This window comes from Notamacropus eugenii, chromosome 3 (assembly GCF_028372415.1).
Source record: "Notamacropus eugenii isolate mMacEug1 chromosome 3, mMacEug1.pri_v2, whole genome shotgun sequence".
Lineage (NCBI taxonomy): Eukaryota > Metazoa > Chordata > Mammalia > Diprotodontia > Macropodidae > Notamacropus > Notamacropus eugenii.
The window spans coordinates 437,458,211-437,464,143 of NC_092874.1; positions in this window are offsets into that span (position 1 = coordinate 437,458,211).

Consider the following 5,933-nt stretch of genomic DNA (forward strand, 5'->3'; position numbering starts at 1 on the left):
TAAAGTTGGACTATTTTCTAACTACTTCCCCCCTTATTCTGTCTCGATCTGCTCTTTTTCTGAATTCTTGTCTGTCTGTTGTTGAAGGATGAAGAAAGTTTTAATCAGATTCTAATATAACTAAAACCAATCTTCTGTTATTTTTGGGTGCTACTCAAATTTATTCCTCATGAATGAACCTGAAAGAACATTCTCTCCTCAATGACTTACTTGCTTAATGGAACTGTCCTTAAGAGGGCAAGAAGAATCAAGTCTAGAAACTGTATAGACTACATAAGGTTCTCTTAGACTGGCATAGCAAAGTGAATTATGATCTCTGGCATACTGTGAAACCCTGTAATATTCCTCTGGAAATATACAGTAGTGATAATATTTGGAAAATTAAAATAAATGGAAATATAAAACAATAACTGAAATGGTATATTGGACAGAAGGCATAGGGTCAGAAAGATGTGAGATTACTACCCACCTCTGACGTACAATAGTTGTATGACCTTGGGCAAGACATTTAGTATCTATGTGCCTCAGCACATATGTGCTAAGTAATAGAATTGCACTAATTTTTAAAAATTTATTTATTTTCATTTTTCAACATTCACTCACTGAGAAAGGTCTCATGAGTTACAAATATCATCTTTCCATGTAGGAATGTAAACAGTTCAAATTTAATAAGTCTCTTATGATTTCTCTTTCCAGTTAATCTTTCATGTTTCTCTTGATTTTGGTATTTGAAAGTCAAATTTTTGTATTCATCTCCAGTCGTTTCAACAAGAATGCTTGGAAGTCCTCTATTTCATTGAATGACCATTTTTCCCCTGAAATATTATACTCAATTTTGCTGGATAGGTGATTCTTGGTTTTAATCCTAGCTCCTTTGACCTCTGGAATATCATATTCCAAGGCCTCTGATGTCTTAGTATAGAAGCTGCTAAGTCCTGTGCTATCCTGATTGTGTTTCCACAATACTTGAATTGTTTCTTTCTGTCTACTTGTACTGCTTTCTCCTTGACCTGGGAACTCTGGAATTTGGGTGCAATATTTCAAGGAGTTTTCTTTTGGGGATCTTTTTCAGGAGACGATTGGTGGATGCTTCACATTTCTATTTCACCCTCTGGTTCTGGAACATCAGGGCAATTTTCCTTGATAATTTCTTGAAACATGATGTTTAGGCACTTTTTAAATCATGGCTTTCATGATTTTTAAATAATAACTTATAAATTATCTCTCCTGGATCCATTTTGCAGGTCTGTTGTTTTATCAGTGAGATACTTCACATTGTATTCCGTGTTTTCATTCTTTTGGTTTTGTTTTATAATTTTCTGATTTCTCATAAAGTCATTAGCTTCCATTTGCTCCATTCTAATTTTCAAGAAATTATTTTCTTCAGTGAGCTTTTTTACCTCTTTTTCCATTTGCTTCATTCTGCTTTTAAAGGCGTCCTTTACCTCACTGTTTTTTGGACTTCTTTTGCCATTTGGGTTATTCTAATTTTAAAGCTATTATTTTCTTCAGCATTTTGGGGGGTTTCCTTTAACACGCTGTTGACTCATTTTTCATAATTTTCTTGCAACACTCATTTATCTTTCCAGTTTTTCCTCTATTTCTCTTACTTGATTTTTTCAAAATCCTTTTTGAACTCTTCCATGGTCTGAGACAAATTTATATTTTTTTCTTGGAGTCTTTGGATGTGGGAGCTTTGGCTTTGTTGTCTTCTTCTGGTTGTAAGAAAATAACTCTTCAACAGGAAAGTAAGAGTCCATAGTCTGTTTCTTTTTTTCCCCTTTGCTCATTTTCCCAGTCAATTACTTGACTTTTGACAACTTTGTTTAGTGGGTGGCTCCAGAAGCAGTTTTCCCTTTAGCTGGTGCTGGGGCTCAACCATGTTTCCCTCTTAGCCAGGTGAGAAATCCTTCCCACTGACCTTCAAAGCTGTCTTTGGCATTTGTAGGTTGAGATGTCTGGAAATCACAGCAGCAGCCAGCTAATTCAGTCCCCTAAGGTCTGCTCCAGCTCTATCCTAGTCAAATTTTGTTCCATTACCAGCCTGGTGTGATAGACCTTCCTGTTGATCTTCCAGATTGTCTCAGGCTGGAAAGTTGCTTCATTCTGTCATCTTGTGGCTTCTGCTGCTCTAGAATTTGCTTAGAGTCATTTTTACAGTTTTTTTGAGGGGAGAGCTCTAGCATGTCCCTGCTTCTACTCCACCACCTTGACTCCACCCCCATTGCATGGCACTATTTAGGGTTTTATTTTTCTTTCCTTCTTCCCCACTGCCTTTAAAAAAAAAAAACAAGGTATAGTGGGAGGGAAAGGGAAAGTAAGGAGAAGGTAGGAGACAAAATGAAAATGAAAAAGTCATTTTATTTTTAATGCAGGGAAGAAAGGGGAGGCCAGAAATACACAGAGAAGTTGGAAACCTTTGAAAACTAGAGGTTAAACTTATTATACACTTAAAAAGAAAAGTTAACTGTACATAAGAAAGATCTGTGGTTTCATATAAAATAACTTTTTAAAAAATTCTACTACGTATATATATATATGTATATATATACATATATATACACAGAAATAGCTTGATGATTTTTAGATTCAGAGTTTTTTTGTTAAAAGAACTGCATTGCTTGACCATTTTCTTCCTTTTATGTGCTAAGTATAAACATCCCCTAAAGCTATGAAGCTATATCCTGTGCCCACTCCTCCTTCTCTCTCTCTCTCTCTCTCTTTCATCTTATTTTCATCCATATGTTCCATCATCAGTCCTGTTTAGATGACTCCTATGTCCCTAAATCCAACCTGAAACTTTGTGCCACACTTTAATCATAGCTTACTAGTTGACTTCTGGATTTATCTACCTGTGTACTCATAGACATCACAAAATCAGCAAATTTTGAAGAGGGAATTCATTCTATTTCTTCCAAAATCAATCCCTCTTCCAAACTTCCCCATTTCTTTTAGCATCCTCTTCCTGAGTTCAAATCCAGCCTCAGACACTCTTACTAGATTTGTGATCTTGGGCAAGTCATTTAACCTTGTTTGCCTTAATTTCCTCATCTATAAAGTGAGCTGGAGAAGGTATTGGCAAACCACTCCATTATCTTTGGCAAGAAGACACCAAAAGAGGTCACAAAGAGTTGGACACAACTGAAAAAATGATGAAACATCAAACAGTGCTGGAACAGTTTATGAACAGTTGATTTGCTTTACCTAGTATCCATTCTTTTTAGGAGAGTATAAAAATTATTCATATGATAATAGGGTCTTTTTAGAGCTTAAAAGCACTTTGGAGATCATTAAGACTATTCCTATACCTTTATTTGATAAATGAAAAAAATAACGTCCAGAGATTTGGGGTATGTTGCTCAAGATCCAAGTGATAAAGCTAGATCGCTAATTACCTTGACTCCATGTTAGAGTATAAGGCATGCTCATCTAGAGAAAAAGAATCTAATTTCAATCCATCTCTAGTTCACACAATCTGTATTACTTTATTCAAATCACTTAAATTCCTTGTTTTTCAATTTTCTCATCTGTAAAATGAGGGTTTTGCATATCATATTATCAAATTCCCTTCCCAGCTTTGGTTTTAAAATTCTCATTTGATTCATCTCTATTTTGAACCCCCTAAAGGGAGTGTCAGATGATTATATTTAAGTATGTGTCTCTCTTTTTTTCATCTATTTTATTTTATTTTTTCTCACATTTTATTCTTTCTTGATTTTAATTAATTTAATATTATTAGATATGCATGGAGGCTGAAATTCATGTTTTGCTTTTGCTTGGTGTTCCAAGGTTTGAGAGGACAATTCACTAGTTTTAGCATCTCAGTAATACCTTGAATTTTCAGGAGTCTTCAGTCTCATAGAGTAAGAATTTCATCATTGAGTGAAAGTAAATATATTTATAGAATACTGTTAATAGCAGAGCTAGAAAAACTTATTTTGTGTTCTCAGATGTCATAGCGGATTTTTAATGACTCTTAAAAATCTGTCATTTTACTGCCCCCAGCTTTCACCTAAAAATGTGATTAATTTTATGGTCAGATGGAGAGGAGTCAGCACTGAATGTAAAAAGCAAACAGGGCCAAAGAGTGGGTTCACATAGTGTGCAGAAGAATAATGCAACTACTTACTATTACATCAAATTCTACATTTCAAGTATTGATCAAACTAGTTATCAAAATGAGATCAATATGTCACATTCAAGATATGTCCATCCTTCATAAATATTCAAAGCACTGGTTACTCTTTAAAATCCTGATAGAGTTTGGCAAACTTGATTTTCATTATTTTAGAGACTTTATAGGAGGTGTTAGCCAAAACATCTTGACAAATCCCCACCAAAAAATAGATATGGAACACAGCACCCAATGAGCAGTCCAATGAGTCACTAGCTTTTGGGTTGGATTCCTTTTTCAGCAGTATGTGGGTTAGGAGACTGGAGAACAACCAATGCGTATTCATTTTGACTGCTTTAATTCTGTTGCCCCAAAACTTCTGAGTGAAATATTTGACAAGGAAACATTCCAATTTGCCTTTCTATGTCACATAGACTTTCTCTTGTTTTCATGGTAACTCTTTTACTTCTCCAAAATCTAAAGCATCGTGGCAAGAGGACAGTGACATTTGAAAAGCTGAGTCAAATTTGGTGAAGTAAAATGTAACAATTTTAAAAATTTAAATAATTTTTACTTTTTCAAAATTCAAAATATTTAATTTATAGTGAAAATGCAATTTAAAAAATAACAATACACTACCTTTTTGAAGTCCAGAATAATTCAGAATTTTGTGGTGGCTTAGGTCTTAGACCTAGCTGTGGCTTTAGTATACTTGGCATTGCTGAGCTAGAAACTTCTATATTCTGTGCTGCCTCAGTAATGGAAACACTTTCATGACAGTGATGTCAGAGGTGAAAACCAATCAGAGGAGCTTGAAGAAGACTAGTTTCCTCCCCTGCCCCATGCTATACCTAGACCTCCTTATTATTCTTGGAGTTTTCTCAGACCCAGAAGTGGCAAGTGCTACATGCAAAGGGCTTGGTGCTGGAGTCAGTCTCTAAATTATAACAAAGACAATATTTAGATCTCACTTTAAGGTTTGCAAAGTACTTTCAAAGTCTTATCTCATTTGATTCTAACAATCATTGCCAACTACAGATGAAGAAACTAAGACTGAAAATGAATAAAAGACTTGCCCATGATCAAATAGCTAGGAAATATCTGAGACAGAAATTGAACTAAGGTTTTCCAGACTCCATGTCCAGAATATATACACACACATACACACATATACACATACATGTGAATGTATATACACACATGCATATATATGTTTATGTGTGTATTACATGCATATTGCATCTATATGTGTTTATATACCTCTATGTTTATATATGTATGTATACACACTGTATATAGTATATCTCCAAGCATATATGTGCACATATGTATAAACACACATATGAATGCATAGACATAAGTATGTATATACACATGAACATACATATACATACATACATACATACACATATTGGGCAGACACTGAAAAACAATGGTGGGTTGTGTCTAAAATTGAACAGGAGGAGAGTGAGGTGTCATCTTTGGGAAATTGTAATGGCCTATTACCTTCTCCTTGAAAAAAAGACCTTTTTAAATGTTAATCTTTATGCAGAGATGGAGTATGCTCATAATTCTGAGAATAACATACTCTTCAAAAAAAGGAATGGAAGCACACCCAAAAAAACACTGAAAAGACGCATGGTTTAATAAAGAAATTATTTCAAAGGAGAAGATGTGTACCGTATGACATCAGAGAGATGTAAAAAATGGAAAGGAATTGGATTTATCTCATGGTAAGAGTGAGTAATGAGAAGCTTATCTTTTCCAGGAATGTAAAGAGAAGAAAAAGAAGGGTGTCCAGCATGTTGGGTGGATATTC